We start from the raw sequence: 22,831 nt of genomic DNA, 5'->3' as shown, positions 1-22,831 counted from the left end.
CAGCACTCCCCAAGTCTAGAGCCTCTACCATCTGGTGTTCAGAGCCTAGTGAAGTGTGGCAGGGGACCCCATGTACATCCCCATCCCCTGCGTGTGCTTATTCCCACCATGGCATGCAATTTCCATTGTTCTGAGATTTATCTGGGGATTGCTCCATTGTAGCACACATGCTTTAGTCCGTTCTTTCTAGCAGCAAGTCATTTTGCTGCTGAGTGAACTTTGACTCATTTTTCCAGCCCCCTACTGCTGGACATTGAGGTTGTCGACAGTGGTTGCTTTCACAAGCCTGGTTGCTTGAATATGAGGTGGCTAGTGTGGAGTTGAAGCACTGAGGTGATCATCAGGGACAAAGCATGGCTGTTTTGATCCCAGGAGGAAGAGAAGTTTCTGAGGCTCGACACTGGGACCATCTTCTATTTTTGCAGTGAGTCTCTGTGCTTTCTTTCTGTCCTCTTCTGCTGGTGACTCAGCTCATACCATGCTCTTTCCGTGAACATGTTTGGAACTCTTGATTGTGTTGTATCCAGGAGGCCTGTGTACCCAGACGGTTCCCGAGGAGTCTGAGGAGGAGGCAGGGTGAGGTGGGAAGCACCATGTGAGTAGTTGAATAGGTTTGAACTGCAAAGCTCTGGGTGGTGTTTTAAACAAGCTGGAACTGATCTGTCCTATACAAGGTCCAGAGGATTGTGAAAGAGGGCACAGGCTACTTAGTCTTAAAGTTTTCTCACAGTTCCCTTGTCACTGTAGCCACTGTGTCCCACCCATAGCTATCCTCGGTGGCTTTCCCATATGAGGGCAGTGCAAGACAGGAAACAGGGAGACTCCTTTCTATGTCCTGGTCTGGTGATTTTTGTGGCCTGTGCCTCTGCCTTACCAGCCTCCCACAGAGAGGACTTCTCACCAGTATAGTCACATGCAGTCCCCATGAGAAGCCCAGAGCTACCAATTCTGGAGGCTCTGTTGTTGGGAGCCTTGGCCCTCTCTAGCACAGAAGTTTCTATTGTGATCTGGTGGCAGCTAGGCCTGACCTGTGAGGCTGAGGAGGCGGGGCCTTGGGACTGACAGTGGAGCTATTCACGGGCTCTGCCCTGGTTTCCTGATGCCTCCCGTGGTGGATTTGGGGGTGGGGAAGGAACTGGGAGGAGGAGGAGAGGGAGGGGCCAGAGCTGCTATTGTTAATGGCTGCTGTAGCCCATTGTGCTTAGTGGAGGTCTTTTGCTGAAAGCCCTGAGTCACTGGGCCCTACAGTTCTCAGTTTGCAGCCCTGCCTTCTTCCTGTGCCTTTGTGGGCACCTGTGTTAAGATCCCTTTCTGCTTTTATGCCATGTGGTCTGCCTGGAGCTCCTTGGGTAACCATCAGAACAGCTGGCAAGGAGCAGGATGCCCATTCTGGCTTGTCAGCTGCCTGCCCACCACCTTGGGAAGCATGTCCACAGAACTCTCACTAGCCAGCTGCACCCTTGGGTGGGGGCCAGGCACGTGCCTCAGCTGCTGTCAGTCTTGTGGGCACCCCCATCTTCCTTTGTGCTCACCCCATATTATGTCTGTCGTCCTTCCTTGAGCTCTCAGCTGCAGAAAAGCCTGCTTTCCAGCCAGCAACTACCCCCACTGCTGAGCCACGCTCTTCTCCTTTGTTCAGCCATCTCTGAGCTCTTAAAAGCCAGCAGCAGGCAGCGTGTGCAGCGTCTGCATGGTACCAGTGGAAGCCTTCATAGTGCAAGTCTACCTACTGGGCCAAAAAGCTTGGCAGTTCCCTACCTGTACCTCCATCTCTCAGCAAAGACAAGCATTCCCTTTATTCTGTCACCCTCTTACCAGATCACACAGTCACTTTTAAGAGTGAAGACAAGGAGTGCTTATCAGATTTGGGTGGGGCTTGGCAATGTTGAGAATGTTGGGTCTTTGCTCTGTGTGTGCGCGAGTGTGGTGTGTGTGTGTGTGTGTGTGTGTGTGTGTTAGGTAGGTAAGTAGGTAGGTAGGGAACTGGTCATCTGGTCTTAAGAAAAAGCGCCTCCTGACAATATAGTAAGATTACCATTGAAGTCCTGTCAGAAGAACCCTTGGCCATTGCTGGAAGGGTGCTGGAGAAATGGATGAATAGTTTATTTTGGTCTCTAGGGTTATTTTTCTCCCAACTGAAGGGCAGGAGTCCCTACCCCTTTTCCTCTTAATGTGTCTCTTTGCTCCCTTCCCAGTTTTTGGTGGCCTAAAGAAATCCTCTTAGAAGGGCCACTCCCATCTTGGGGTCAGGCCTTTCTCTGTGGGGATTCCTGTCTTCCAGCCATTCCTGTCTCCTGTGTAAGCTACACCAGGATCTGCTAGAGACACAGACACTAGCCTTTGAAATGTTGGGTTGTTTTTTGTCCAGAACATTTCCTTTGACTCTTTAAGAAATTAACATTTTCAGATAGAGCCTGGTTGGCTGTCTGACTTGACTGTTGTCAGCTGTCTTTCAAATTAAGGGGCCACAGCTGGCCCCAGAAGCCTGCATGTTAGCCTGCCACCATGTCAGTATCAGAAGTAGCATCCATGAGACTCAGATCAGAAAGTGCTGGAGTTAGTTGTTGCATGTATAAAACATGGCTCCTATTTGGGGTAGATATGTCCAATGATCTCTGGAAAGGTCACAATCCCAGCTGCTTGGTTGTGCTGGTTAGTTTTTTGTTACCTTAACACAAGTCAGGGTCATCCAGGAAGAGGGAACCTCAATTGATTAAAATGCGCCCATCAGATTGCTCTGCAGGCAAGTCTGTGGGGCGTTTTCATGATTAATGATAGACATGGAAGGGCCTCCTAGTCCCCTGTGGATGGTGCTATCCCTGGGCTGGTGGTCTCAAGTTGTATAAGAAAGCAGGCTGAATAAGCCTGTAAGCAGGAGCAAGCCTCTGCTTCAGTTCCTGCCCTGACTTCCTTCTGTGGTGGACACTGACAAACCCTTTCTCCCCAAGTTGCTTTTGTCTTGGTGTGTTACCACAGCAACACAAAACAAACTATGCTGCTGATGCTCAGGATAAAGGCACAGGGATTAGAAGGTGGGGCTGGAATCCTGGAGGGGCCTCTGACTGTTCACCGCCATGGATGGTGGATGTAGGCCTTTGACTGGGTAATGGAAGAAAGGTTGCTGAGATAAGCCTGTGCAAGAATCTGGCTGTCACTATTTTAGTTTTGTGAGTCTTAACTCCAAAGGGCAGGTCACTGTCTTGAAAGTTCTTTGTTCTATTAGGATCTTGTAGAAGAATAATCTCTTCAGATAGCTGAGCTGAACAAAAGGTTTACCTCTCCTGGTCAGATTGTCCTTACTCTTCTAGGCAGGTGGCAGTGATGACTGTCTGCGGTTCCTGTGGGAGCTGCACTGCCTCAGCCCCAGCTCACCTGCTACCCTGCCTGCTCTTACAGCCTCTTCAGAGCAGGGAGGCCAGTGGCTCTTTGTTGAGGTCATTGTGGACATTGACTCTTCTTGGTCATGCCACTTTACTCCTAAATGCTGTTGTATTCTCTTTTGTGAAGTTGGACCTGTGAAGAATAAAGATTTTTGTTTTACTCCTCACCAAAGCGACATCATACCAGCAAAGTAAAATACAGAAATGTAGAGATATACCTAAATATCTTATATCTTCCCCTTACACCTCTTAGCTTCTTATTCACGCGTGTGTGCACATGTCTCTCTCTCTGTGTATGGTTGTTTAGATTTTGTTTCTGTTTTATTAGCAAGAGGCAAAATCTTTTTTCTTTGGCATCTTTTGGATGGGATTCTGGCCTTTTATCTGCCTTAGCCCACTCAGCCTCACCCTTGGCCCCCATGCCTAATCAGCCCTGTCTGCTCCCTACCCCACCTGGTGCCCCACTGTCTCCTGCCTTGAGGGCAGGACAGGTACAGCCTTTACCATTGTCCCAAATAACAGCGCCCCAGCCCTGGAAGTCTAAAGCCTCTGAGGAGGCAGGGTTCCTTTATTTGCTTAGAGCAGCTTTCACAGCTGTGAAATGGGAATAAAAATAACCTGAAACGGTTGGGGGTGTCGCTCAGTGGAATAGGGCTTACCCACTGTGCAGGCGTCCTATCTTCCTTCTCTAGCTCCACAGAAACAAAGAAAAATCCCATGATCATCTGGTGGGCTACACTAAAATACTAATTAGTTCTGTTTTTTTTGAGACAGGGTTTCTCTGTATAGCCTTGGCAGTCCTGGAACTCACTCTGTAGACCAGGCTGGCCTCGAACTCAGAAATCCACCTGCCTCTGCCTCCCAAGTGCTGGGATTAAAGGCGTGCGCTACCAGCGCCCGAATACTAATTAGTTCTACACTGGAAACTTTTCTCCAGGAAAGCCTATCAGATCCCTGCAAGGTCATACACAGTAAGGGCACTTGTACCCTAATGGCGATTTTGCCCTCCAAGTACCTGTATTTGGCTTGCCAGCTCAGGCTGCTCAGCCTTCCTTTTCTGCAGCATCAGCATCTCCTAGGAGCCTTTGAGATGCAGAACCTTGGGTGGGTGGAAAGGTTAACCTAGGATCTGCTAACCACAGCCTATCTTGACAGAGATTCCCAGGTGCTTATGTGCACTTTCTAGTCTGAGAGGTACTGACCCTGACACCTTCCCTGTTATTTTCACACATTGCCTGTGTTTTGTGGTTTTGCTGTCTACCCTCTGGCCTTCTGTGAAGTCGTGCACTGTTAAGAGGTCTGAAACACCAGCTTTGTGTCCCCTTTTCTCGGGTGTGCAATGTATCTCAGGTGTCCTGGGTGCTGCATGTCTGGAGGTAGAGCTGAGACCCACTGAACCCCCATAAGTCTGCTGGTGAGGTCATCTTTCGGGCAGGGAGCTGAGTGGGTAATTGGAGCCTCCTTGGGCCATCTGGTACCACTTACCCCACCCCATCTGTCTTCCTCAGCCTATACCAGCTGGAGGACAGCATCAGAATCAGGAGGGAGGAGTGGTTTGCATTTTGGGGACATTCAAAGTATTCTATATAAAAATGCTTATATATATATATATATATATATATATATATATATATGTGTGTGTGTGTGTGTGTGTGTGTGTGTGTGTGTGTGTGTATACACACATATATATATGTTCAAATAAATAGGTCAGAATAGAGAATACAAATTGACTTCTGTTTTCTGTTTATTTTTAAAGGGATAGTAGTAAGATAAGCTCTAATAAGATAAAACAAAAGCTAGCACATTTGAATTGGACAAAACAAACAGGAAAAGAGCCTTAGAGAAGGCACAAGAAACAGAGACCTATTCATGCAGACTCAGGAATCTCATAGAAACACTAAACTGGAAGCCATAAACTATGCAAAGAACCTGACAGAATTAAAAAATACAAATATAATAATAATAGATAAAAATTTTTAAAAGCAAAGAAAAATCCCTGCCATGACATTATGAGACAGGAAACCTCAAAAGATGCTGTTGACTTTGTTTTCTGTTGGCAGTCTAGGGCTGAGTGTGCAGCCTACACTTAGGAGTAGTTTGTTTCCCCAGTAAGACTCCTGAAATACATTTGCAAGTGGTTATCAGTTAAAGGTAGCTTCTGGGTTTGGGATGGGGGCATGTGTTGTCTTCTCCTTTCAGCTTTAGGACCTCGTGGGTGCAGACCTGTGCAAGCCTTGTGCATGCTGCCTCAGTGTTACATGTGGGTCAGTTATGTTGATTTAGAAAGCCTTGTTTTCTTGGGGTCCTCCATTCATTCTATATCATACAGAGTGCCACCTCTTCTGTGGGGTTCCCTGAGCCCCAAGGAGAGGGATCTCAAAGAGGCTGAGTGTTCCAAGGTCTCTTACTTTCTACATGTCTGGCTCTGGGTCTCTGTGTGAGTTATCTGGAAGCCTTCTGATGATGGCTGAGCAAGGCACTGATCTGCTTCCCTGGCTGGAGTCTCTGTTTTTCAAGAAAATGTTTGAGATACATCTCCAGTACTGGTTAACTTCTATATTCTAGTCATGGGCTATGAGAAAGAATGTCCACCTGCCCACCTCCTCTGCTGCCTCCCACCCATTCTGGGCTGTGTTTTAGAAGCTGATCTGCTAACCCTGTCCTCAGTTTCTCATAATTTATTCCCAGTATTTGAAGGAGCCCCTTCTGTTCCTTTTCTCATTTGATAGTCTTGAGTACTTAACTTTATTTGGTTTTCCCCAGTAGGCTTCACTTTTCAGAGCGTCTGTAAAGATTTGTTTGCTTGTTTTGTTTTGTTACTCACTTCCCTTGGGATCTTTACCTTACTTGCAGAAGGCCAATAGTTAGGTTCCTCACTGGGCTGGAAAGCAACTCTCTCAAAAGACAGGGCACTGGAGAGATGATGACTCAGCAGGTAAGAGGACTGGCTGCTCTTGCAAAGGACCTGGATTCAATTCCCAGCACCCACATGGCAGCTCATAACAGTCTGTAATTCCAGTTCCAGGCTATCTGACACCCTCTCACAGACATGCAGGCAGAACACCAATGTAAATAAAAATAAGTATTCTTTACAAAAAAAAAAAGGCAGGGAAAAGTCCATCTTGGGGAGGGGACAGTGATGTCTAGATGATCAAAACATAGTGTATTGTAGCATACAATGCAATTTTGGATGCACAAAGTTTTAAACATTTTTGAACCATAATCATTATGGCTTTAAGGCAGGAAAAAGTGGAAACAAAGAATAAATATGTATGATTCAAAATTCTCTCGTGTTGTTTCATTGTGTTAGAGAAGCCGGGTGGGGGTGGGAGCAGCCCACATAAAAGAGAACATTTCATGTCCCCATTAGGCATTCAGGTCGAGTTCCTGCAACACTATGGAGCTCTGTTACTGGCCAGCAGAGACCTCCTTATTGGAGCAAAGTGTTCTTTTTCAGACTTGGCTCATTCCTCATTGGGATGAACTGTAGAGTCCACAGGGTTCAAGAGCAGCTCTCATCCTAATGTTGGTCTTGCAAAGTGGCCATGTGGTTTTGTTTAGGTACTGTTCACAGGTCTCAGCCTAGCTCTGGGGTACACAGCTGATAAAGTGCATTGTAGGGTGAATGTGGTTCCATAAGGTCGTTGTCTTTGTGCCTGTACAACTGGTGCCCTCTCCCTCTACACACTTAAACCAGCTGCTCTGTGGAGCACTTCCTGGTCTGCCTTCTGCCTTCCAGTGCCTTCTTGCTGTGTTGAGGTGCTGGAATCCTTCTGTACTGTGCCCCAATGAAGCACAAACAAGTTATGAAGTGTCCTCTCCCAAAGAGGAGCTTTCTGAGCTAGCCCGTGCAATAAGGGGATGCCAAGTAGGATGTCTTCAGCCCTGCTGGCCTGGGAACCGTGTGGCTCCTTGCTGGAGAATTTCTGAATTGGCACAGGGCCTAGTCTATATCTCTGGAGTTCTGGGGGTATAACATGCCTTCTGAGTTCTTATCCCTCCCTGAAGTGCTGTGAGCTGGCCCAGATTCTCCACATTGTGTGCAATGGCCGAGGCCCTCCCGTGTTCTTGCTGGGTGATCTTGTAGACGTTTGGTCTGGACTTAACATTTTCATGTTATCAGGCATAGAACACTGTGGCAGTGCCAGGCCTGTGCCCTGTGAGTGGGTAGCTTGCCTGTGATGGCATAGGGGAAGTGATGTGGGAAATGAGCTTATAAAGCAGGGAGATGCAGGGTAGCAGTTTTGGGTGCCTGAGCCCTGCCTCACCTGAGCCTGCACTGAAGCTATGATTGCATTTGTAGAAGCAGTGAGATGAATCATTCTGAAAACCTCTGCTTGGCCTGTAGTCTTGTTTCTTTAATGTTCTGTCTACTGCTATGGCAGATCTTCCCCTCCTCCCCCTCTCACCACCACCCTCTTTCTCCTTTTTTTTTTTTTTTTTTTTTTTTTTAAAGAGAAAAAGACTACAGAATGTTTTTTGACTTGAGGCCCCTTATTTTCTGGAACCACTTATAATTTGTGTTTGGTTGATGCTTGTGCATGATTAGAGACAGATCATATACCTTCCTCAGGCACACTTCCTACAGAGGTAGGATGGCCCAGGTGCAACCACGGTTGGTTTGACTCAGTTTGACTCATTGTTGGTGCTGTGAGCAGTAGTGTGCAGTCAGCTGGTTTCTCTGCAACTAAGTTACTAGGCTGCCCTATGTAATTAGTCAGTGCCCTGTGGGGAGGAGCTTAAGACCTACATTTGAAAATGTAGGAATCTTGGAAAAAAAAAAAAAAAAAAAAAAAAAAGGAATCTTGACAGATTGGGTTATATCCGTCACGGTTACTGGATGGTGATAATCTAATTTCGTAATTCCCTCTCAGTTTTCCTTTAGCATTTTCCCATAAGGAGCTCTTTTCCTCTCTTGTTTATTTATCTTTCTTTGTTAGATTTAAAAGTGCCTTTCCAGGTCTATCCTAGCCCTTAAAGAATCTTCTGGAAATGTCTTCTGGACCAACCAGCATGTTGTGTTTGGGTTCAGCTTTACCAGGCTCATCATTTCTAGTGGGCCCCATGGAGTCAGCTAAGGCAGAGAAAAGTAACCCACTCTGCCTGCCACCATGCTGGGTTTCTGGGTCAGAGCTTTTTTGAACAAAGGCTTCTGTAGTTTTAAAGAAATCATAAAAAGAGTAAGTCTGAAAATCCCTCAATTAGGTGACCTCCATCCTAGGCCCGGTGCCCCTCCCCTGACCCATATCCACCCTCCCATAACACCTTTCCCTGTGTAGCAGCCAGCACCAAAGCAGACAAAAGCTGACTTTCCAAGTTAGCCAGGAGTCCCATTGTTCCTGACGCTCAGTGGGTTTGGGGCTTGTGGGTTGTTGTTAGTATGCAGTGTTTACTTTGGTATGTTTAGTGTTTTACCAGGAGTCAGGCACAGAGTACTAGGCCCCCTGGAAAGCCTGGTGGATGTCGTTCAGGGCTAGCTGGGTAGATTCTCTTGACACTTTCTTGGTTGAGGGCCTTGGACAGACTTGGGACTCTCATCTGCTGCAACTGTACTTTAGGGTAATACTTGTAATAAAGGAAGACACCTCTTCTAAAGCCTTATAGTGTCTTCCTGGGGCAGAGCCCCACTTTTTGATTCTAGTGAGTGGCTGGTATGACTTGGGTGTGGGTGTTGGGTAGGGGGCTGGGTCAGCAGAGGATGTAGACACTTCTGACTCTGAGGGGAGTCAGAGCCAGGCCCCCTTCTTTGCTTGAAGAGTAGCAGTGCCTTGGGCTGACGCATAAAACAGTTGTTTTGTGAGATGCCTGTGGGTAGTGAAGGCAGCTATTTTGGCATGTGGTAACATGCTTCTCTTTTACTGGAGCCCTTGCCCCTTTTGTACCCACTTGTATTTACCTTTTCCTAGTCTGCTCTCCTGGGCCTACCTGTTCCTCAGCTTGTAAATGAGTGTTCCTTCCTATTACCATGTAAGCACTAAAGCCTTCTCACTGGAAACATCCAGGGCCTAAGAGAGCTACTTGGAGACCCAGAAAGGTCCTCTCACTATAGAATTGGACTATGTTTCTTTGGGAAAGGCCTGGTTCAGCTTGGCCTCAGTGCTAGGAGTCTTGGTGGCCTTGTGAGAATGTAGAATCTTGGTTAATGGCCTGCTCTGGGGAATGAGAGGGAGAGGAAATCGCAAGGATGGTTAACTCTGTGAAGCTGGGTAGGTAGTTTTAGCTTGGGAGTAGGAGTAAAGTCACTGAGGTCCGTTGGGTGTTGAGAAAACAAAGGGAACATGGGAGAGAAAAGGTAGATGGGGATAGCTTTAGAGATCTCCATGACTTACGTGTGAGAGAAGATCTGAGCTGCAGTCCTCTGGAGGAAGTGAGAGGAGCTCACACAGATGTCTTAACCTGGGCGACTTAACCTGCCTAAGATACCTTAGGGACCATGAGAAATTGACCATATGTTTTTGCTTGGGGTTTGGGGGTCAGGGTTTGAATGGCAAGGCATATGTGGCACCAGGAGCCAAGAGCAGGGGTGGAGAGAGGCTCTGAGATGTGAAGTACTTCACAGGAGGATGGTAGACACAGAGCACTGCCTGCCCTAAGCCTACAAGGCAGCTGGTGCTGTGGTTAGTCAGGTTCTACAAGGTAGGGCTAGAACACTGGTAGCCACGCCTTCCTGGTGCTGGTTACCTTCATTCACTCTCCTGGCTTCCTGTCCTCTTGGCCACAGTCTTCCTTCCCGTCTGTCTTTCTTGCTGCTTCCTGTGATTTGTAGTCTGTACCAGAAAGGGGCTTTCGCTATCAGAGCCTGTCAACGTTAATCTTACTAAACTACCGATTGAGATCGAGGGGAACGGAGATCTGCACTTCTGGCAAGCTCGTGTTCCTGGTGGTGTTATCTGATTCAAAGTGGTAGGGCTTGCTTTTACACCACACATTGTCCTAAGAGGGCAAGTAAGAAAGAGGAGATAGCTGACAGCCACTGGGAATGGAGGCCCTAGGAATTCCTGAAGGAGGTGAGCTCTGGGTAAGCTAGGATTTGATTCCTTTGGGTGTGGCACAGCCGAACACCAAACCACAGGTCTAGACACTAGTTCCGACTACCAGAGCTCGAGGACAGATAGCAGACCTGGAAATGAGTAGAGCGGACGGTGAACTTTTCTCTACCCTGCTTTTTGTTTGTTTGTTTTTGTTTTGTTTAAATTCTTCTAAATCATCTCAACTGCAGTTTCCTTTCCCTCCTCTCCTCAAAGCTACTCTCTACCACCACCCCTCATCCCCACCACACAGGACTCTCTTCTCACCCAGATCAACTCCTCCTTTTTCCTTCAGCAGAGAGCAGGCTTCCCAGGGATATCAACTAAACGTGGCATAAACAAGTTACAGTGAGACTAGGCACATACCCTCCTAATCAAGTCTGGACAAGGCAACACAGTAGAAGGAAAAGGGTCCCCAACACAGGCAAAAGAGAGACAGCCTCAACTCCCACTGTTAGGAATCCCACAAAATACCACAAAAACATCTGTTATACAACTATAACAGCAGAGGACCTAGATCAGACGTACACAGGCTGCCTGATTGTCATCTCTGGGCTATTCAGCCTCCGGTTCCTAGCCATCCAGGCAGTGTCAAACATGGGCTCCCTCTGGTTACATGGGTTTCAAGTTGGACCAGTCATTTGTTGGCCACTCCTTCAAGTTCTGTGCCACTTTTACCGCAGCACATTTTGTAGGCAGGACAAATTGTAGGTCAAAGGTTTTGTGGCTGGGTTTGTGTCCCAATCCCTCCACTGGAAGTCTTGCTTGGTCACAGACGATGGCCAGTTCAGACTCAATGTCCCACATCACTAGGAGTCTTCTTCACGAAGGTCACCCTTGTAGATTCCAGGGACTTTCCATTGCATTAGGTTCCTACTTTGCCCCAAAATGCCCCCAATTCCAGTGATCTCTTCCAGTACTGCCCACCACCAGAACCCTCCTGTTCCTGTTTCCACCTGCCAGCATGAAATCTTTTCTATTTCCCCTTCCCAGGGAGATCCATGCATCCATTGACCCCCTTGTCCACCTTGGGCCCTTCTTGTTACTTAGTCTCTGGGTCCGTGGACTGCAGCATGGTTATTCTTTACTTTACAAGCCAGGCGGTGGTGACGCACGCCTTTAATCCCAGCACTTGGGAGGCAGAGGCAGGTGGATTTCTGAGTTCGAGGCCAGCCTGGTCTACAGAGTGAGTTCCAGGACAGCCAGGGCTACACAGAGAAACCCTGTCTCGGGAAAACAAAACAAAACAAAACAAAACAAAACAAAACAAAACACTCCAAAACAAAACAAAAAAAACCCAAACCTTTACAGCTAATATTCACTTATAAGTGAGTACATACATGTTTGTCTTTCTGGGTCTGGGTTATCTCACTCAGGATGATTTTTTTTTTCTACTTCTATCCATTTGCTAACAAATTTCATGATACTTCTCTTCAACAGCTGAGTAGTACTCCACTGTGTAAATGTACCATATTTTTTTAGCCATATTTTAGTTGAGGAACATCTACATTGTTTCCGGGTTCTGACTATTACGAGTAAAGCTGCTATGAACATAGATGGAGAGGAGTCCTTTGGGTATATGCCCAGGAGTAATATAGTTGGGTCTTGAGGTATATTAATTCCCAATTTTCTGAGAAACTGCCAATTTGATTTCCAAAGTGGTTGTAAAAGTTCACACCTTCAACAGCAGTGGAGGAGTGTTCTCCTTGCCCCACATCCTCACCAGGTTAGCTGTCACTTGTGTTTTTGATCTTAGCCATTCTGTCAGGTGTAAGATGGAATCTCAAAGTTGTTTGATCTGCATTTTCCTAACTGATAAGGATGTTGAACCTTTCTGTAGGTGTCTTATGGCCATCTAGATTGCTCTGTTGAGAATTCTCTGTTTAGATCTTTACCCCATTTTGTAATTGGATTATTTGGTTTGTTGATGTCTGCTTTGTTGAATTCTTTATATATTTTGGATATTAGCCCTCTGTTGAATGTAGGGTTAGTGAACAGCTTTTTTCATAATGTAGGCTGCTGTTTTTGTCCTGTTGATGGTGTCCTTTGCTTTACAGAAGCTTTTCAGTTTCATGAGGTCCCATTTATTAATTGTCTTAGTACCTGAGCTCTTGGTGTTCTGTTCAGGAAGTTGTCTCCTGTGCCAATCCATTCAAGGCTATTTCTCGTCTTTTTATTATTATTATTATTATTATTATTATTATTATTATTATTTATTTTTATTTATGTGAGTACACTGTAGCTGTCTTCAGACACACAACAGAAGAGTGCATCAAACCCCATTACAGATGGTTGTGAGCCACCATTTGGTTTCTGGGAATTGAACTCAGGACCTCTGGAAGAGGATTCAGTGCTCTCAACTACTGAGTGCTCTCAACTAACTCCAGCCCCAGCTTTTCTCTTCTATCAGGTTCAGTGTATCTGGTTTTTATGTTTAGGTCATTCTTCTACATACACACAGCTAGTTAGACTAGCACCATTAGTTGAGCATGTTTTCTTTTTCCCATTGTATAAATTTGGCTTCTTTGTCAAAAATCAGGTGTTCATAGGTGTGTAGACTTTGATTTGATTTCGTTGATCAACCTGTCTATGTTTATGCCAATACCATGCCCATGCAGTTTTATTACTATTGCTCTGTAGTGCAGCTTGGAATCCAGAATGGTGATACCTCAAGAAGCTCTTTTATTATATAGGATTGTTTTAGCTATTCTGGAGATTTTTTGTTTTTATTTTATTTCATTTTATTTTTTTCTTTTAAGGTCTGTAAAGAAGTATGGGTTGTTGTTTTGTTTTGTTTGTTTGTTTCCAACACAGGGTTTCTCTGTGTAGCCCTGGCTGTCCTGGAACTCTCTCTGTAGACCAGGCTGGCCTCAAACTCAGATCTACCTGCCTCTGCCTTCCAGGTGCTATGCTGGGATTAAAGGCAAGTGCCACTGGCACCTGGCTCTGTGTTGGGATTTTGATGGGACTTGCATTGAATCTGTAGATTACTTTGGGTAAGATGGCTATTTTTATTATGTTAATCCTACTGATTCATGACCATGGGAGATCTTTCCATTCTCTGATATCTTTTATAGTTATTTTCTCCAAACACTTGAAGTTATTGTCATACAGACTTTTCACTTGCTTGGTTAGAGTTACACTAAGATACTTTATATTATTATTTTTGGCTATTGTGAAGGAGGTTATTTCTCTGACTTCTTTCTCAGCCCTTATCATTTGTATATAGGAAGGCTACTGAGTTTTTTGGGGGGGTTAACCTTTTATCTAGACACTTCAGTGAAGTGCTTATCAGCTTCTACCACACATTTTGCTTTAAAAAGCCAATCTTTAGGCTGGGTGTGGTTTCCACCTTTAATCCCAGCAATGGGGAAGCAGAGGCAGGTGGATCTCTGAGTTCTAGCTAGCCAGGGTGACATATTAACTTCCTGTCAACAACAACAACAGCAGCAGCAATAATGATGATAATAGTAATAGTAACAATAAATAATCCAGTGTTTAGTCTGATTGATAGCTTTTTGTCTCTGTCCTTTCTCTGGCCTCATTGATGCTTTTAACCTACATATGTTTGATTTGATGTTTTACAGTCTCTGCAGAAGCGCAGTTGGTTTTTTGGGTAGGGCCTCTGAAGGCTGTTACACTGTTGGCAGTGCTGTGCTCCTTTCCCAAGGCTTTGGTGGGGAAATCTACCTTCGGGTTCATTCAGGCTGTCACAGAATCGTCTCTTGGCTGCCTTTGGCCAGAGCTGCATACTTCCTGTTGATTGTCAGCTAGAGCTGTGCACATCCATAACTCCCACAGTCTCTGGTCACAGGTGTTTCTGCCACTTCAGGCCAGCAGTAGTGCCACAGAGCTGGTTATGTTTGGAGTCTCTGAATTCTCTTTTTGCCCTCAGCTGGAAAAGAGCTTTGTTTTTAAGGGCATATGTAATTGCAGTCAGCCCTACATACCCACAGGTTCTGGAGCCATGGATTTGACCAACCACAGATTGAATATACCAAGGAAGCAAGTTGTGTCTGTTTGCACACATATTTTTCCTTGCCACCATTTCTTAAACAATATAGTAAGCAACAATTTACAGAGTATTTATAGTACGTAAGGCATTATAAGTGGTCTAGAGAGGATTTAAATTTCGAGAAGATGTGCATAAGCTACATAGTAAAGAATACCTTTTTAAAACCACATTTTATTTATTTGTGCACTTTTGTGCATGGATATGTGTGTATATTTATTTATAGCTGTCTTGGCTGTGTGGGTGTTTGTCAAAGGACAACTTGCAGGAGTCAGTTCTCTCCTTTCACTGTGGGGATTCTAGAGCTAGAACTCTGTCATTAGGTTTGGTGTCAGGTGCCATTACCTGCTGAGCCATCTGGCTGGCTCTACATGGTTTTAAAAGGACTTGACCAGGCTTTGACTTCCTTGCTATCCCTACAAATGTCCAGAGACAGCTCTGCATCATACCATTTTAAGACCAGTTAAGGACTAGCCTGAATTACAAAGATTCATTTGCTCTTCATGTGGTAATAGATTGTGATTCTTGATGTTTTTACCTCACTAAGTAAAAAGCACCAACGAAAACAACTTCCTAGGAGTATAATGGGTGAGCATGTGAATTGGGCAAACACAGGTAACCTTACTTTCTCTTAAAACACAGTATGAGTTAAGGGGAATTTAGAAAAGAAATCAGTGTGTACCTGTTTGGCATTAATGAAAGGTTGGGTAACAGGACAAAAAATGTAAGCTGTGAATAAGTGGGTGAGTGGTCCAGTTTAAAGCATAAGAATTGATGGTGGCAAGTGATTCTAGAGAGAGGAAGAGAAGATCACCTTTATGAAATTATCAAAAAAAAAAAAAAAAAAGAGTGGGGAGAGGAGAAGTTGGTGAACAGGAGCACATGAAAGCAGGTGGTGTGGTTTATCCTAGAGTTCTCCCTGCTCTGTGAACTGTCCATCTTCCTGTCCCTCTACAGGAGGTAGACCTGAGCCTAGGAGACCCAGGTATTCTCGGGAATTAATGGTGAGCCCACATTTTTTTCAGTTTTCCAGGCTGTTTCCCTGCCCTCTTCCCTACCACCCCTTCAAAAAACAAAACAAAACAAAACACCCCCAAACCCACTAGTGGCTTGGCTGGGGGAAGGTAACGAAGTGGATCCAAACAAAAACTAAACAGACAACAATTAGAAATATAGTAGTGTTGGAAACATGGACTAGGTTAGGTTAGCCAATGGCTCAGCCAGATCATCCTGGACAGAAATCTACCTGTTTAAAGACACAGTTTCCAAACATTTTATTTGTTCTTAATTAAGGATTCCTGGGCATATGGGATGTACCTACCATGAATGACAGCAAAACAATACAAAACAAAAGAAAAAAATCTTGAGGTAGCCTATTTAGATAAGAGTATTTTGAGAAAAACTGTTCAGACATTTTTAGATGAAGAGAATTTCAGTAGTGTGAAATAAGAACAATCTAGTACTTTTAAAAGCACATTTAGGATGCAAAAAGTTATTTAAAATAATCAAGAGCTGAGCAAAAATATCATAGAATTATTAAGAGTCAGTAGGAGGTAAAGTTAAAGTGGTTTTCTAGGAAACAGAGCTTAGAGATAGAGGTGGATAATAGGGCCAGAAAGGGAGGGCAGTTGAAGGATTAATCCAGGTTCTCCACATCCATTAAAAAGCAGCAGAGCTTGGCAACATCGTGGGAAACACGTGGAAAAGAGAAGTACTTGTCTTTAGGTTGTAAACTCCCCTGCCAGTGGAACCACTTGGATGACATAAGTAGACCAGTTGACCCAAAAGCTTACAGAGAGAAACAGTTGCAGTACAAGATCAGGGACGAAGAGATTCAGCCTTCTCTAGAATTGTAGAAGGACAAGGGATAATGTTACTTTTTCCATGGAATTGATTTCCAGCCTACAGTTATACTCACAGGTCATCCTGTACACCATCTAAAGAACCTCAGAACTTCTCATAACACTAAGCATCTCCTGTGGGTAATACCCAAAGAGAACTATGTATCTATCGGTCTATGTCTGCTACCTTGGGAAACTCTGCTCTGAGTATAGGAATAGAGTATGCGGTGCATGACTTACTGAGAGCAGATTTTGATAGCTGAAAAGAAAAACAGTCATGTTTTGTGTGGCTCATCCTTCTGGCTCACATCATAATATCAACTCTGAAAATGACCACAGCCTGCTCTACAGCTTCACTATAATTAGAATGGAGAGATGAACTAGGACAAGCATGAGGGAGTGGCTTAGGAAAAGATGGGGTTGGTAAGGAATAGAGTTAAATTGCCATCTTCCTGAGTGGGCACACTCAGGTGATGCTGAAAAGTGAGAACTAGGGAATAGTAATGTAAGCATATAGAGTCATTTCAAGGGATACACAGATGTAAATGAGAAGACTCAGTGTCTTAGGGCTCGTATTGCTGAACCAAACACCATGACCACGGAGCAAGTTGGGCAAGAAAGGGTTTAATTGGCTTATACTGTCACAGCACAGTTCATTATTGAAGGAAGTCAGGTCAAGAACTTAAGCAGGGCAGGAACCTGGAGGCAGGAGCTAATGCAGAGACCTTGGAGGGCTGCTGTTTACTGGGTTGCTTCCCATGTTCTGCTCAGCCTGCTTTCTTATAGAACCCAGGGCTCCCAGCCCAGGGATGGCATTACTCACTGTGGGCTGGGCCCTCCCTCATCAATAACTAATTAAGAAAATGCCATACAGCAGGGTCTTATGGTGGCATTTTTCTCAAGTAAGGTTCCCTCCTTCCATATAACTAGTTTGTGTGTCAAGTTGACATAAGACAAACTAGCACAGTCAGCTAGAAGGTAATGCCGCTGAAAGTAGAAAAGGCCTGCCATTTTTTTCTCAACGTGATTGTTGATTCTTGTGTATTTCGATAGTTGATTCTTCTATTGTATGCAAATAAAATTAAAACAACAGGGAAAAGGAATGCAAATCATGTGGAAAGGAACAGGGTCTCAATAAAGTATACATCACTGTGTGCACACTGCATTCATCCATTCATTAATCCTTTCATCATTCATCACAGCAGTTCTAGGACTTGAGGCTGGGGGATTATGTATGATAGGCAAATGCTGCTCTATGTTCCTAGTGCATGAAATGTAGTCTCGGTGGGCCATAGTCAAACAGTTGGTGTAGTTGTTCTCATGTCTATGACCAGAATTACAGAGAAGCACCTTAATTAACCTTGTGGGCCCAGGAGGGCTTGATGGAGATTTTGGCAGTAGGAGCATGTGCAGACAAGGAAGCTGAGTAGGATTATAACCCCAATCCCTAATGACCTACTCCTACCAGCTAGCCCCACTTCTTAAAGGCCCCAGAGCCTTCCCAAATGATGCCATCCTCTGGGGAACAGTTACTTAAAACACAAGCTTGCTACAAGAGACATTCCAGGTTCAAATCATGCCAGCTGAAAGCCATGGTCCACTGGTCTCTCACTGTCAGCTCACTTTCATTCTTCTGAATTGAAAATAGTTTATAGTTCAGCAGGTGCTAATTTTTTTAATTAGGAAAAGTCAGTGGGGATTGTTGCAGCTTTAATGCAGTAGTCAGATCAGGGAGTCCTGTTTATGATGACTGTGGCCTCACCACCCCACTCCCCTACAGTGGCCTCCGTCAGTATCCATAACGCCAAGATGGTAATGGCAAGTGTGGTGGAAACTCTTTTGGAAAATCACTTACAGACCCACACAATGCAGCTCCCTTCCATGGTCTGATTTTTCCATTTGCCTTTACCCACATGCCTGCAAACTATTCCGTAATCACAAACCGTGATGTTCACGTTTCATATTCAGCGTCTATTGGCTTTGTTCTGCTGGCTTATTTTCATGAGGCAAATTCTTAGTCATGAGTTAATTGGATTAAGGATATAACCAGATTTAATGTCTGTAACTGTTGGCTTTCCAAAGGGTAATGACATATCCATCTGCTGCAAGGTATGGATATGCATAACATGAGTGGTAGTGCCATTCTGTTAAATTTGAAAACATAAACAATGGCTGGAGAGATGGCTCAGTGGTTAAGAGCACTGACTGCTCTTCCAGAGGTCCTGAGTTCAATTCCCAGCAACCACATGGTGGCTCACAACCATCTGTAATGGTGAAAGCATGAACAAGTGCCCCTGGGTAGTCTGTGGATTTTATTTGTCAGTGATAGTGAATATTTTTACATCTGTGAATTATGCTGCCCCTCTGTTCATAGCCATTGTTTACCTAACTAAGCCTAAGTCTTTTGTTTTATTGCATATGTGTCACTGTTACAAACGTTTCCTGTCTACCAGGACTGCACCTTCAGAAAGCTTTCATTATTTATATTTCTTGTATATCTTCATGTAACATGTAATCCTGTGCAAATTTGGCAGTAATCTTAGACTTCACTTTTTTCCCCGTTGCCTCAAAAGAGAAGACGATTAAGGAGGAGATGGGCCTGAACACCCTGTTCTTCAGATTGTTTGTGTACTTGCATGTATACTGTGCCTCTTAAATATTTAGATTGATTTTTTGCCTATTTCTCCTCAGATTGCTAGTCAGCTTTTTAAATAATAAAAAATAGCGTTTAGGTTCTTCTCTGCTAGGACTCTTGGTGTCTGAAAAGTTTACCAACTTTTAGGAAGTCAAGATGGGTGTCTGACTCTCTTTGGTTCTCTTTGTCTCTCTGTCTGCTGTCTCTGTCTCTCCCTCCTCGCCTCTCTCTGTGTGTCTGTCTGTCTGTGTAGGTAAAGAGTACTGGTATAAACAGTGGGTACATGGCTAAGTTCTGCTCTCACTGATGTGTCTTACTTAGTTTTGCCAGTGAGATGAGATATGAGGGACCCTGGACACTTTGGAGTCATTTGGGGTCAGGTCTAGTTTCTTGGGTCATCAGAGCTGTGAATGTGCCCAAGTGAGTGGCTCATGCGTGCTCATTTTTTTTTTTTTTTTTTTTTTTTTCCTACTGCTGAGGTTTTGAGGCGCTGGGTTCTAGCTTTACTTCCCCACTGATGGAAGACTGTTGTGCCCTGTTGGAGAGGGTGGGTTTAGACTGGGCTGAAAAAAATGTGTTCCTGTTGTTCTACAGTGTAAGTTATAAAGTATGTCTTCTGGACAGCAGGAGAGAAAAGGAGGCCCCTGAAGGACAGCCCAAGGTCACCAACTTTTTTTTTTTTTTAATTTCCTAAGACTTATGGCAGAGGTCTGGGAAGTAGGGTGGAGAAAGACTGACTTTTTTTTTTTTTTTTTTTTTTTTTTTTTTTTTTTTTTTTAAACTCCCCTTGAAACAGTTTCCCTGTCTGGGAGTTGGGGATGGGGAAGTGACATCAGTACCCTTACCCCAGGGCCTGAGTTGTCATTTGTTCAAAGGAAATGACAGGCTCATGCATGTTCTTAGCTTGTAGTTTGCAGAAGGAACATGCTGTGTGTGATACCCTGTGATACCCTATTCCCAGAATGCAGGATGACTAGGGAATGCATGATCACTGCTGGGCGAACCTGCTGCTAGTGCGTGCCAAGTGTTGGAGGTACTACGTGGGAGGAGTTTTAATTTAGGTCTTGGCTACAGTTCTTTGAGGGTTTGGACCCCAGCATCTGGTCTGTGGGGACAGAATTGTTTCCTGTTTGGTTATGGGGCTAGGGTGGAGGAGGGTGAACTAGATGGGGAGGAAAGCTGGCACCTTGAATAGGGAGAATCTACTACACTCCAGAGTGCTGGCTGGTTTCCCTGTGGCTGCGTGGTCTCCTGTGTGTCTGTGTTCTCCACACTGAACTGTGAACGACAGCTAAAGGAGACCAAGGATTTGTAGTGTGATGATCCCTGTGCTATCGCAGAATGATCATGAAGGCCTGGAGCTGGGGCACAGGGTCAGTCAGCATTATCATGTATGGTGGTAAGAAGACAGCTGAGCTGCAGAGTTATGAACCTCAGTGGGGTAGACCATGGCTGTGGAGTACCTTCTAGGAGTTCTAGACATCTAGGTGCTTATGTAGCCTGCTTCCCAGGCTTCCCCACAAACCCCAAGGAAGAAGACATGTATTTGGTGCTCTGAGGACAGGCTGGTCTTGTCTGTAAGAGGAGAAAGTGGTAGCACTTGTGACATTTTGCTATCTTTAACAGGACATTTCAAAAGCTAAGTTGGTTGGTTCTGATTGAGTTCTAGGTTTATTTTTTCCTCCTACACAGGACTATTCAGCTATCTCTAATTATCTCTTCATCCACACCACAGGTGTCCTCAAATGAAATGCACAACCTTTATGCTTTGAGGAATGTCATTTCTGATTAGGTTTCTTTCTTCAGGGCCCATTACAACCTAACCAGGGTGCTGTACCTAAACAGCAAACGCTCTTATCTTCTCAGAGTCTCTACAGAGAGGTTAGCACCTCACTGTGTAGTAGCTGCTCCACCAGGCATGGACTGGCTTCATGGGTAGCCACCCAAGGAGCCTGTTAACACAGATGAAGAGCCTAACCAGGCCTATACAGAGTAGTGGAGACTGGACTCTGAAGAATGTGAGATTGACTCTGATGATCCCAGGTGAGGCCCTTGTCGTAGCACCAGTCATTGTCTGTTTCAGGTGAGGACCCCAATGGCCTGAGTAGGGCAGGGACTTGATTGGGCCAGGCCATGCTGAGAAGGATGGTGCCTATTCTTTTTTCTGAAAGAGCTGGGGCTTCTCCCTGTTGTTGTTGCTTGTGTGATTCTGTGGTGTTCATGCCAATGGCTGTGAGCCTGGTGTTCAGAGCCCTTGAGCACCCGGAATAGTGTGTTCCCACTTATTCTTGGAGGGCAGTTTCATGGAAGTGTTCTGGTAGTGCAGTGGTGCTGGGATAGATGTGGGGCTGCTGGGTGGCTGAGGGGTCACTCCTACTGTCTCACCCATGCCTCCTGGCAGCTGCCCCAGATGGGGGAGGGAGTGAGAGGTGGGATCTAGATGGTTCACATGGATTGCATACTTTGGGGCATGGCTGAGTACATGCAGGGCCCATTTGTAGAGCAATCACGTTCCTTTGTGTCATTTTCTCAGAACATTGCAATTCTATAGCTACATTCAGGCTCATCTCTAAAACTGATTTTGTAAATAGCCTGTCCTCAGGAAAGCTGGTTATTTTCAGGTGTCTGGGTAGAGGGATTGTATCTTCACTGCTAGGATGGCCTTGTTTGGAATTGGGTCCTTGTCCTATATCTGGGCCCTCCTAACCTTGACAGTGTACTTCTCATCATGTACACGTGTGTGTGGGGTGGTTTGGGGGAAGTAGCACCCCTTCCTATACACAGGGCTGGGGTAATAGTACCCTTTACTCTCCAGAGCCTAAGATCCCGGCCCCTTGTTCAGCTTGACTATCCTACCCTGTCCCACGTTCACCTGTGCTTTATTCCTGAGGGTGATGACAAAGGGAAGTGCTACTGGTGGGCCTGGCTGTGAGTATTTTGGTGGCTGACAGATAAGAAATAACATACACTGTTCACCCTGCAGCTTCAAGGCTGTTCCCAAGGGACACTATAGTCTGGATTTATTGTATTTGGTCAGGACGCCGAGCCATGTCCATGGTGGACAGGAGTAGGAGATAGATAGAATGAGAGTGAATGCTAGCTGCTGCTGTGGGCTTTGGGACATCTCACTGCCCAGACAGGGCCCTCTCATTTCTGTACAGGCTGAGCCTGGGAGCTTGTCTCAGACAACAGGCAAATGAATATGGAGCCATAACTGTATCTTTGTGTTGACCCCACAGTTAGATCCTGCGTAAGCCTGCTGATCTTTCTGCTCTATTCCCACCATGGTTTCCTGTGATCAAATCTTTATTTCCCTGGTTGGCCTAAGGTGGTTAAAAGAATGTGGGCAGTGGAATCCCTTTGCCATGGTTCAGATTCTGGGCTCTGTCCTTATCTTCTTTTTCTATGTATGTATTTTTGAAGGTAGGTCTCATTGTGTAGCCTAAGTTGGCCTGGAGCTCACAGCAGTGCTCCTACCTCAGTGTCCCCAAAACTGGGATTACAGGTATGAGCTACTGTGTCCAGCCTCTTGCTCCTGAGGTAGTCACATGATCTTCCTGAACTCCGCTGTTCTTGGCATGGGGTGGAAGGAACAATCAATACACAGCTCAGAAGAAGGTGAGGTAAATGGTTGAGAACGTTCCAAGCGGAGTTTCTGGTACTTTAACGACACTTAAAAACTGTTATCCTGCCAGGCGGTGGTGGCACACACCTTTAATCCTAGCACTTGGGAGGCAGAGGCAGGTGGATTTCTGAGTTCGAGGCCAGCCTGGTCTACAGAGTGAGTTCCAGGACAGCCAGGGCTACACGGAGAAACCCTGTCTCGAAAAACCCAAAAAAAAAAAAAAAAAAAAAAAAAAAAAAAAAAAACTGTTATCCTATCTTCTTTCAATACACTCCCTGCCATTTTTATTTATTTATTTTTTTTGGAAGCT

General features: G+C 45.1%; 1 protein-coding gene across 2 annotated transcripts in view; it reads left to right on the top strand.

The window, feature by feature from the left end:
- The window catches only part of Tspan14 (tetraspanin 14), a 61,144-nt gene that overhangs the window by 8,516 nt on the left and 29,797 nt on the right, over positions 1 to 22,831 (top strand). The window lies entirely within an intron of this gene.

Source organism: Arvicanthis niloticus, chromosome 3 (genome assembly GCF_011762505.2).
Source record: "Arvicanthis niloticus isolate mArvNil1 chromosome 3, mArvNil1.pat.X, whole genome shotgun sequence".
Taxonomy (NCBI): domain Eukaryota; kingdom Metazoa; phylum Chordata; class Mammalia; order Rodentia; family Muridae; genus Arvicanthis; species Arvicanthis niloticus.
Note: the sequence above shows the minus strand (reverse complement) of the source record. Positions and strands in the feature narration are given on the sequence as shown.